Raw genomic sequence first — 12,564 nt, forward strand, 5'->3', positions numbered from 1 at the left:
GCTCACTAAAAAGATAACAACAAAGCTTGCAACAACCCATGGTGAAGATAGAAGATGAAAGGCTCATCAAGACGAGGGATACCAATTAAGATGGCAAAAGCCTCGTAGAGATAAGCATGATGAAAATAATCTTCACCACACAAGAGTGCATCAAGATGCAATGAGATAAGACACGCACTCAAGGCAAAAGCTTTCACGGAGCCATCAAAGAAATAACATAAGAAAGACAAGGTGGACGTGAAAGAAAGGATATCATCTAGAGATGTAATTTTTCTCAAGTGTATAAGGTTCTAGGTAGACGAAATCATGATGATATATATCTACAAAGAAGGATGTACACCCGAAATAGTTACAACACGAAGGAACAAGATATCCAAAAGGAAGTCATAGATATACCAATAAGATATTTGCTTGGAAGCATAGCACATGGCTAGATATGGTCTTATTGTATATAAATGAATTCCTACCACACAACCATCAAAGACATCACAACTAGCAACATGATATCATCGTTGAGATGCTTTGAGAAAGGAAACAAGTATCACAAGATGGAATGAATATCATGCCAAGAGGCAACCTACACAAGGTTGAATGCAAGAAAAGAATGCATGAATAGATACTTGTTACCGAGATATCATTGGAAGGATGTAGAAGAAACCAATTGAAGGTAATAGATAGTAGTTCATTGAGCATCCTAGCTTGACTCCAATAAGCACATGGTGACACCACCTTCCTTGTGAGTGAGCCGAGCATCCAATGCATCTCCAATTGTTCCTAGAACAACAACACAAACAAAATGGTACCCAAACTCATTGGGACCAAAGAGTTAGAAACACCAACAATACATAGGACAAACTCCACATAAATATGTGCATATAGATATGGAAATGAAATTCATGCACATCTCATCCAATCTGAGACTTGGTGGAGTTTCCCCCATATATTGGGTCAAAGAAAGAAAGCATGCCAAGGAAACTACATGAAGTTAATATGCATGCTCAAGACTTTCAAGAACCGATACCAATTGACAAAGAAAAACCAAGTGAAGAAAAGATACCAAACGAATAAATCATCACTTGGAGGATATCAACTGAAAGATACATCAAGGAAAGAGATATTCATTGATACACACTAAATCAAAGATATCAAACTCCCAAAAGAGAGGATGGTTCCAAACAAACCAAGCTCTCTACAAAGTTTCATGATGGCACAAAGTACCAAAAAGAAAACGGCTTGCCTACCACCAACACACACTTGATAAGGATCACAAGATGAGTGTTTTATAGAAAATAGGATAGCTCCCCCAAGACTAGTGCATTATAGAGAATTTGCATTTGAATACAAAATGCATAAGGTGGGATCACCACTTTCACTATATCTAGAAAACACTAAACAAGATCAAGAAATTAACAAGATCCACAAGTGGTATGGAAGACAAAGGGAGTTGATACATTCCTTGGCAAGAGATAAGGCAATAAGAAGCAAATGCCAACGTGAAGATGATCAATAATTTCTACACACATAAGTGAGTACCAATTGTCAAAAGACAAGAAGTATTTGGAAATAATTCCCGTTGGTAGATAGCAAGGATATCCAACATCATCTTCACACCAGACACAAGCAAATTGCAACTTGTAGAGCTAACATGCCACCTAGGGACAAGATAATTTACAATATCAATTCTAGGTGACAATATCTCAAATGTACACATTTTCTAGGCTTGTGATATGCACATAGCATACTACTCCCCCATAATGTGATACCAATAAAAACTTAACAAGAGGCAATAAGAGGATCCAACAAGAGATAATTAATGGACTATTTAGAATTTGAATTTCTCATGAGAATACATACCACATAGCGACTAGATAATCTTGTAATATCAATACTAGATGGTATTACTCATGTACGCATATTTATAGGATTGTGAGGTGCACAAAGCACGTCACTCCCCCACAATGGGATATTCCATTAATCTCTCATAAGAGCCAACTAAGATACAAACAAGATGCACAAAGGCTCAACGTATGACACACATGTACATGAAGTGCAAACCAACATACACATACTTGATTACTCAAGATAAGCAATTTGGAGACACAACATATACAAACACATGCAAGGAACAAAACCAAAACATGCAAAGGGACAAATAACTTTCAATGTAAACAATTTAAGTACAAGTTACCGCAAGGAGGCACATTGGATATAAGATAGAAACTTGATAACCCAATTGACTTGGCTTGAGACAATCAGAATGATGAAGTCCCCTTAATTCTTCATAATGTAGCCAAGTCTCCAATGACCTCCAACAACACCTATTGATCAAGTTTGAGCTTCTTGGTCCCCAACCAAGTTGGGTCCTAAGAGGTTAGTCACAACAGGCTCGGCTACCCAAATGGTTCTCTTCTTGGCACCACTTTGAGTACCAACAACTTTGGCAAAAACATTGCCAACCTTATCCTTCCCAAGAGAATAGATATCATCAATAATAATTGGGTTGGATAAGTTACCACTAGTGCATGAAGAAGCGAGGTGACCTTTCTCACGACATAGGTAGCAACGTCTACTCTTCACTTTCTTCTCACTTGATTTCTCAACTTGAGAAGCATTAGCTTGAGTTTTCTTGGGAAGAGGTCTTTCTTCAACTTGAGGTTGAGCATGAGAATGAACTTGTGGCCGCTTACCTTGTTGCTTGTCACTAATGGCCTTCTTATCCAAAGGGCAAGATCTAACATGATGCCCTTCAATTTTGCACTTGAGGCAAATGATCTTGGCCGAATTCTTGACTTGTTTTTTGGACCTTCTTCTTGTTGCGCTTGGACTTCTTCTTCTTATTGGAGTTAAATTCAAGTCCACCTTTGTCATTGGGGGATTTTTGCACACTCAAGATATTGTTGAGTGTGGCCTTCCCTTCATGACACTTTTCCAAGTCTTTCTTCAAAGAAGTGACTTGGGCCTTGAGCTCTTTGATTTCCTCTACATGGTTAGTCTCAACACAAGCACTAGAGGAAGTATAAGCTTCATCGTTAGAGCAACACGGCAAGGAAAGCAATTCATCACAAGATGTACCGATGTTATGCATGGATGAATCACGGGGACTAGCACAAGGCAATATAGCATTTTGACTAAAAGTAGTGCTAGTATCCACATGAGGCTCACTAGATGTTACCTTAGCAATCATGGCCTCGTGAGCTATCTTTAGCAAATTATGGGATACTAGAAGATCATCATGAGAGCTTGAGAGCATTTCATGGCTTTCTTCCAATTTCCCATAATTGCTAGATAGCAACTCAAGTTGAGCCCGAAGCTCAACATTCTCATTCAAAATGGATGCTTCACAAGTAATAGAGTTAGTAGCACAAGCATCATCAATAATAGCAAGAGGGGAAGGCAACTTTACAAGCTCTTTTGAATATGAAGCTTTAAGTTGTGCATGAGACTCGGTGAGTTTTATGAGCTCACTCTTAATGACCCTTGAGCCATTTTCGAGGTGCCCAAAGTCCTCAAGGAGTTTCGCATGCGCAACTTCAAGCTTCTCACTTTTAGTTTCAAAAACATTGGCCACCTCAAGAGCTCTATCATGAGATTCCTTCACTCTAGATAATTCTAGAGCAAAAGTCTCCTCAAGAGATTCCTTGGTGGTTTGTTCAAGTTCAAGAGCTCGAGAGAGGTCCGCAATCTCATTAGTGTAATCACGCTCATGACCTTCCATTTTATCAATAGTGACCTAATGCTCCTCGATATGAGATTCCAACTCCTCAATATATTTCTTGCCCTCAATGGCAATGGACATTATTTCCATGAAGTTGGAACGAGCAATTTTATTTTTTATGAAGATCTTTAAAAATCATTTCCCCCTTAATTTTTAAGGAGGCAACATTATCATTCTCTTCATCATTATCATTATCAACATCATCATCAAGAGACATATTGGGGTTCAAATTAGGAGATACCTTTGAAGCCTTGGCCATAAGGCAAAAAGCAATCGATGATGATGTAGGATCCCTTGAAGCACCGTTCAAGACCACATCTTGTTCCATGGAGTGTTGGGTTTCCTCTACATTGTTAGCACAACAACTCGAGGAAATACATGCATTTTTATCATGGCAACAAGATATAGCAAGCATATCATCATGAGATTTAGTCAAGCAATTTCTACATGATATGCACGGACTATCAACACAAGCATGTGAAACAGGTAAGGTGCACGAAGTGTTAAAGTCCAAAGATGGAGCATTGCAACAAGATAGTGATGAAGAGTCATCAACGATAAGCACACTATCATCATTGCAATGACCAACACTACTCACCATAGCATTACCTTCTGGCAATACACATGTAGGTGAAGTAGAAAAAGTTGAGAGGGCAACACGGCCGGAGGTGGAGGGAGAACAATCATCCCCACAAATCTTGGACATGCCATATTTCTCTTGAAGCTTTGTCCACAACTCATGAGCATCCCGAAATGGCATGAGTTGAAATATAACTACATTGCTCAAAGCATCAAAGAGCACATTAGAAGCTTGAGTATTGAGATAAGAGTTTTTCTCATCCTCTAAAGATAATCGTTGAGGATCCTTTGGAGGAGAAAAACCCATATCTACAATTCGCTCTAAATTTGGGTCCATGACCCTAAAGAGATTAAGCATGCGAATTACCCAAACATCAAAATGTGTGCCATCGACACTAAGAGTGTCAGAGAATCCTAAACCCCTAGTCGACATCCTTACTCTCTAGGCGGTTAAGCCTTATAAAGAGAGACGAGGCTCTGATACCAATTGAAAGATCGTGGATCTCGCCTAGAGGGGGGTGAATAGGCGCTTTAAAATAATTACGGTTTAGGCTTGAACAAATGCGGAATAAACCTAGCGGTTAATTTGTCAAGTACAAAACCTACAACAACTAGGCTCACCTATGTGCACCAACAACTTATGCTAAGCAAGATAAACTACTAGGTGATAGCAAGATATATGACAAGAAACAATATGGCTATCACAAAGTAAAGTGCATAAGTAAAGAGCTCAGGTAAGAGATAACCGAGGCACGCGGAGACGACGATGTATCCCGAAGTTCACACCCTTGCGGATGCTAATCTCTGTTTGGAGCGGTGTGGAGGCACAATGCTCCCTAAGAAGCCACTAGGGCCACCGTAATCTCCTCACACCCTCGCACAATGCAAGATGCCGTGATTCCACTAAGGGACCCTTGAGGGCGGTCACCGAACCCGTACAAATGGCAACCCTTTGTTGGGGAACATAGCAGAAATTCAAAATTTTCCTACGTGTCACCAAGAACAATCTATGGAGTCTTCTAGCAACGAGAGGGAAAAGAGTGCATCTACATACCCTTGTAGATCGCGCGCGGAAGCGTTCAAGAGAACGGGGTTGATGGAGTCGTACTCGTCGTGATCCAAATCACCGATGATCCTAGCGCCGAACGGACGGCACCTCCGCGTTCAACACACGTACGGAGCGGGGACGTCTCCTCCTTCTTGATCCAGCAAGGGGGGAGGAGAAGTTGATGGAGATCCAGCAGCACGACGGCGTGGTGGTGGAAGTAGCGGGATCCCGGCAGGGCTTCGCCAAGCGCAAGCGGGGAGGAAGAGGTGTCACGGGAGGGAGGGAGGCGCCAGGGCTTGGGGTGCTGCTCCCATGCGCCTCCCCACTATATATAGGGGTGGAGGGGGCTGGTTTCTTGCCCTCCAAGTCCATTGGGGCGTTGGCAAAGGTGGGGGAAAGAAATCCCATCATTTCCCTTCCCCACCGATTGTTATCCCCCTTTTTTAGGGATCTTGATCTTATCCCTTCGGGATATGATCTTATTCCTTCTAAGGTGGGATCTTGGTGCGCCTTGACCAGGGGTGTGGGGCCTTGCCCCCACTACCCACGTTCATGTGGGTCCCCCATGCAGGTGGGCCCCACTTCGGAACCTTCTAGAACCTTCCCGGTACAATACCAAAAATCCCGAACATTTTCCGGTGGCCAAAATAGGACTTCCCATATATAAATCTTTACCTCCGGACCATTCCGGAACTCCTCGTGACGTCCGGGATCTCATCCGGGACTCCGAACAACTATTGGATTTCCGCATACTAATATCTCTACAACCCTAGCGTCACCGAACCTTAAGTGTGTAGACCCTACGGGTTCGGGAGACATGCAAACATGACCGAGACGACTCTCCGATCAATAACCAACAGCGGGATCTGGATACCCATGTTGGCTCCCACATGTTCCACGATGATCTCATCAGATGAACCACGATGTCGAGGATTCAATCAATCCCGTATACAATTCCCTTTGTCAATCGGTACGTTACTTGCCCGAGATTCGATCGTCGGTATCCCAATACCTTGTTCAATCTCGTTACCGGCAAGTCACTTTACTCGTACCGTAATGCATGATCCCGTGACCAAACACTTTGTCACATTGAGCTCATTATGATGATGCATTACCGAGTGGGCCCAGAGATACCTCTCCGTCATACGGAGTGACAAATCCCAGTCTCGATTCGTGCCAACCCAACAGACACTTTCGGAGATACCTGTAGTGCACCTTTATAGCCACCCAGTTACGTTGTGACGTTTGGTACACCCAAAGCATTCCTACAGTATCCGGGAGTTGCACAATCTCATGGTCTAAGGAAATGATACTTGACATTAGAAAAGCTCTAGCAAACGAACTACATGATCTTGTGCTATGCTTAGGATTGGGTCTTGTCCATCATTCTCCTAATGATGTGATCCCGTTATCAATGACATCCAATGTCCATGGTTAGGAAACCATAACCATCTATTGATCAACGACCTAGTCAACTAGAGGCTTACTAGGGACATGTTGTGGTCTATGTATTCACACATGTATTTCGGTTTCCAGTTAATACAATTATAGCATGAACAACAGACAATTATCATGAACAAGGAAATACAATAGTAACCATTTTATTATTGCCTCTAGGGCATATTTCCAATAGTCTCCCACTTGCACTAGAGTCAATAATCTAGTTCACATCACCATGTGATTAACACTCAAAGTTCACTAGAGTTAATAATCTAGTCCACATCACCATGTGATTAACACTCAATGAGTTCTAGGGTTTGATCATGTTATGCTTACGAGAGAGGTTTTAGTCAACGGTTCTGCAACATTCAGATCCGTGTGTGCTTTAGAAATCTCTATGTCATCTTGTACATGTAGCTACCACGCGCTACTTGGAGCTATTCCAAATAACTGCTCTACTATACGAATCCGGTTTACTACTCAGAGTCATCCGGATTAGTGTCAAAGTTTGCATTAACGTAACCCTTTACGACGAACTGTTTTACCACCTCCATAATCGAGAAAATTCCTTAGTCCACTAGATACTAAGGATAAGTTCGACCGCTGTCATGTGATCCATTCCCGGATCACTATTGTACCCCTTGACTAACTCATGGCAAGGCACACTTCAGGTGCGGTACACAGCATAGCATACAGTAGAGCCTACGTCTAAAGCATAGGGGACGACCTTCGTCCTTTCTCTCTCTTCTATCGTGGTCAGGTCTTGAGTCTTACTCAATACTCACACCTTGTAACATAGCCAAGAACTCCTTCTTTGCTGATCTATTTTGAACTCCTTCAAAATCTTGTCACGGTATGTATTCATTTGAAAGTACTATTAAGCGTTTTTGATCTATCCTTATAGATCTTGATGCTCAATGTTCAAGTAGCTTAATCCAGGTTTTCCATTAAAAAACACTTTTCAAATAACCCTGGATGCTTTCCAGAAATTCTACATCATTTCTGATCAACAATATGTTAACAACATATACTCATCAAAAATTCTATAGTGCTCCCACTCACTTCTTTGGAAAGATAAGTTTCTCATGAACCTTGTATAAACCCAAAATCTTTGATCATCTCATCAAAGCGTTCATTCCAACTCCGAGATGCTTACTCCAATCCTTAGAAGGATTGCTGGAGCTTTGCATACTTGTTAGCATCTTTCAGGATTGACAAAACCTTCTGGTTGTATCACATACGACCTTTCCTCAAGAAAATCATCGAGGAAACAATGTTTTGACATCCTATCTGCAAGATTTCATAAATAATGCAGTAACTGCTAATATAATTCTAACAGACTCTTAGCATCGCTACGAGTGAGAAAGTCTCATCGCAGTCAACTCCTTGAACTTGCCGGAAAACATCTTAACGACAAGTCGAGCTTTCTTAATGGTGACACTTACATCATTGGCTGTCTTCCTTTTAAAATCCATCTGCACCCAACAGCCTTACGACCATCAAGTAGTTCTTCCAAAGTCTACACTTTGTTTTTATACATGGATCCTCTCTCGGATTTTATGGCCTCGAGCCATTCATCGGAATCCGGGCCCACCATCGCTTCTCCACAGCTCATAGGTTCATCGTTGTCCAACAACATGACTTCCAAGACAGGATTATGTACCACTCTGAAGTAGTACGCATCCTTGTCGTCCTACGAGGTTTGGTAGTGACTTGATCTGAAGTTTCATGATCACTATCATAAGCTTCCACTTCAATTGGTGTAGGTGCCACAGGAACAACTTCCTGTGCCCTGCTACACATTAGTTGAAGTGACGGTTCAATGAACTCATCAAGTCTCCACCATCCTCCCACTCAATTCTTTCGAGAGAAACTTTTCCTCGAGAAAGGACTCGTTTCTAGAAACAATCACTTTTGCTTCCAGATCTGAAATAGGAGGTATACCCAACTGTTTTTGGGTATTCTAAGAAGATGCATTTATCCGCTTTGGGTTCGAGCTTATTAGCCTGAAACTTTTCCACATAAGTGTCGCAGCCCCAAACTTTTAAGAAACGACAGCTTAGGTTTCTCTAAACCATAGTTCATACGGTGTCGTCTCAACGAAATTGCATGGTGCCCTATTTAAAGTGAATGCGGTTGTCTCTAATGCCTAGCCCATAAATGATAGTTGTAATTCGATAAGAGACATCATGGTATGCACCATATCCAATAGGGTGCAGTTATGATGTTCGAACACACCATCACAATATGGTGTTCCAGGCGGTATTAGTCGTGAAACAATTTCCACAATTTCTTAATTGTGTGCCAAACTCATAACTCAGATATTCATCTCTATGATTATATCACAGACATTTTATCCTCTTGTCACGACGATCTTCAACTTCACTCTGAAATTACTTGAACCTTTCAATAATTCAGACTTGTGTTTCATCAAGTAAATATTCTCAGCATCTACTCAAATCATCTGTGAAGTAAGAACATAACGATATCCACTGCGTGCCTCAGCACTCATTGGACTGCACACATCAAATGTATTACTTCCAACAAGTTGCTCTCTTGTTCCATCTTACTGAAAACGAGGCCTTTCAGTCATCTTTCCCATGTGGTATGATTTGCATGTCTCAAGTGATTCAAAATCAAGTGAGTCCAAATGATCCAGCTGTATGGACTTTCTTCATGCATATATACTAATAGACATGGTTCGCATGTCTCAATCTTTTCAAAAACGAGTGAGTCCAAAGATCCATCAACATGGAGCTTCTTCATGCGTTTTATACCAATATGACTCAAGTGGCAGTGCCACAAGTATGTGGTACTATCATTACTATCTTATATCTTTTGGCATGAACATGTGTATCACTACGATCGAGATTCAATAAACCATTCATTTTAGGTGCAAGACCACTGAAGGTATTATTCAAATAGACAGAGTAACCATTATTCTCCTTTAATGAATAACCGTATTGCGATAAACATAATCCAATCATGTCTATGCTTAACGCAAACACCAAATAATAATTATTCAGGTTTAACCCCAATCTCGATGGTAGAGGGAGCATGCGATGGTTGATCACATCAACCTTGGAAACACATATCGTCATCTCACCTTTAGCTAGTCTTCGTTTATTCCGCAGCTTTTATTTCGAGTTACTAACACTTAGAAACCGAACCGGTATCTAATACCCTGGTGCTACTAGGAGTACTAGTAAAGTACACATTAATATAATGTATATCCAATATACTTCTGTCGACCTTGCCAGCCTTCTCATCTATGAAGTATCTAGGGTAGTTCTGCTTCAGTGACCGTTTCCCTCATTTCAGAAGCACTTAGTCTCGGGTTTGGGTTCAACCTTGGGTTTCTTCACTAGAGCAGCAACTGATTTGCCGTTTCATGAAGTATACCTTCTTGCCCTTGCCCTTCTAGAAACTAGTGGTTTTACTAACCATCAACAATTGATGCTCCTACTTGATTTCTACTTTCGCGGTGTCAAACATCGCGAGTTGCTCAAGGATCATCATGTCTATCCCTGATATGTTATAGTTCATCACGAAGCTCTAATAGCTTGGTGGCAGTGACTATGGAGAACCATCACTATCTCATCTGGAAGATTACCTCCCACTCGATTCAAGTGATTGTAGTACTCAGACAATCTGAGCACATGCTCAACGATTGAGCTTTTCTCCCTTAGTTTGCAGGCTTAAGAAACTTGTCAGAGGTCTCATACCTCTTGACGTGGGCACTAGTCTGAAATCCCAATTTCAGTCTTTGGAACATCTCATATGTTCTGCGACGTTTCAAAACCGTCTTTGGTGCCACAATTTTAAACCGTTCAACATTACGCACTGAACTATCACGTAGTCATCAAAACATGTATGTCAGATGTTCGCAACATCCACAAACAACGCTCGAGGTTCAGCACACCGAGCGGTGCATTAAGGACATAAGTCTTCTGTGCAGCAATGGGGACAATCCTCAGTTTACGGACCCAGTCCACATAATTGCTACTATCAACTTTCAACTAAATTTTCTCTAGGAACATATCTTAGTAGAACTAAAGCGTAAGCTACGACATTATTTGCAAAGACCTTTTGACTATGTTCATGATAATTAAGTTCATCTGATTATTTAATGAACTCCCACTTAGATAGACATCCCTCTAGTCATATAAGTGATACATGATCCGAATCGACTAGGCCGTGTCCGATCATCACGTGAGACGGACTAGTCATCATCGGTGAACATCTCCATGTTGATCGTATCTACTATACGACTCATGTTCGACCTTTCGGTCTCTTGTGTTCCGAGGCCATGTCTGTACATGCTAGGCTCGTCAAGTCAACCTAAGTGTTTTGCTTGTGTTCCGAGGCCATGTCTGTACATGCTAGGCTCGTCAACACCCGTTGTATGCGAATGTTAGAATCTATCACACCCGATCATCACGTGGTGCTTCGAAACAACGAACCTTCGCAACGGTGCACAGTTAGGGGGAACACATCTCTTGAAATTTTAGTGAGGGATCATCTTATTTATGCTACCATCGTTCTAAGCAAATAAGATGTAAACATGACAAACATCACATGCAAATCATAAAGTGACATGATATGGCCAATATCATCTTGCGCCTTTTGATCTCCATCTTCGAGGCGCGGCATGATCACCTTCGTCACCGGCATGACACCATGATCTCCATCATCATGATCTTCATCATCGTGTCTTCATGAAGTTGTCTCACCAACTATTACTTCTACTACTATGGCTAACGGTTAGCAATAAAGTAAAGTAATTACTGGCGTTTTTCATTGACACGCAGGTCATACAATAAATTAAGACAACTCCTATGGCTCCTGCCGGTTGTCATACTCATCGACATGCAAGTCGTGACTCCTATTACAAGAACATGATCAATCTCATACATCACATATATAATTCATCACATCCTTTTGGCCATATCACATCACATAGCATACCCTGCAAAAACAAGTTAGACATCCTCTAATTGTTGTTGCATGTTTTACGTGGCTGCTATGGGTTTCTAGCAAGAACGTTTCTTACCTACGCAAAAGCCACAACGGTGATATGCCAATTGCTATTTACCCTTCATAAGGACCCTCTTCATCGAATCCGATCCGACTAAAGTGGGAGAGACAGATACCCGCTAGCCACCTTATGCATCAAGTGCATGTCAATCGGTGGAACCTGTCTCACGTAAGAGTACGTGTAAGGTCGGTCCGGGCCGCTTCATCCCACAATGCCGCCGAATCAAGATAAGACTAGTAACGGTAAGTAAATTGAACAAATCTTCGCCCACAACTAATTTGTGTTCTACTCGTGCATAGAATCTACGCATAGACCTGGCTCATGATGCCACTGTTGGGGAACGTAGCAAAAATTCAAAATTTTCCTACGTGTCACCAAGAACAATCTATGGAGTCTTCTAGCAACGAGAGGGAAAAGAGTGCATCTACATACCCTTGTAGATCGCGCGCGGAAGCGTTCAAGAGAACGGGGTTGATGGAGTCGTACTCGTCGTGATCCAAATCACCGATGATCCTAGCGCCGAACGGACGGCACCTCCGCGTTCAACACACGTACGGAGCGGGGACGTCTCCTCCTTCTTGATCCAGCAAGGGGGGAGGAGAAGTTGATGGAGATCCAGCAGCACGACGGCGTGGTGGTGGAAGTAGCGGGATCCCGGCAGGGCTTCGCCAAGCGCAAGCGGGGAGGAAGAGGTGTCACGGGAGGGAGGGAGGCGCCAGGGCTTGGGGTGCTGCTCCCATGCGC

This window comes from Aegilops tauschii, chromosome 6, assembly GCF_002575655.3.
Source record: "Aegilops tauschii subsp. strangulata cultivar AL8/78 chromosome 6, Aet v6.0, whole genome shotgun sequence".
NCBI lineage: Eukaryota > Viridiplantae > Streptophyta > Magnoliopsida > Poales > Poaceae > Aegilops > Aegilops tauschii.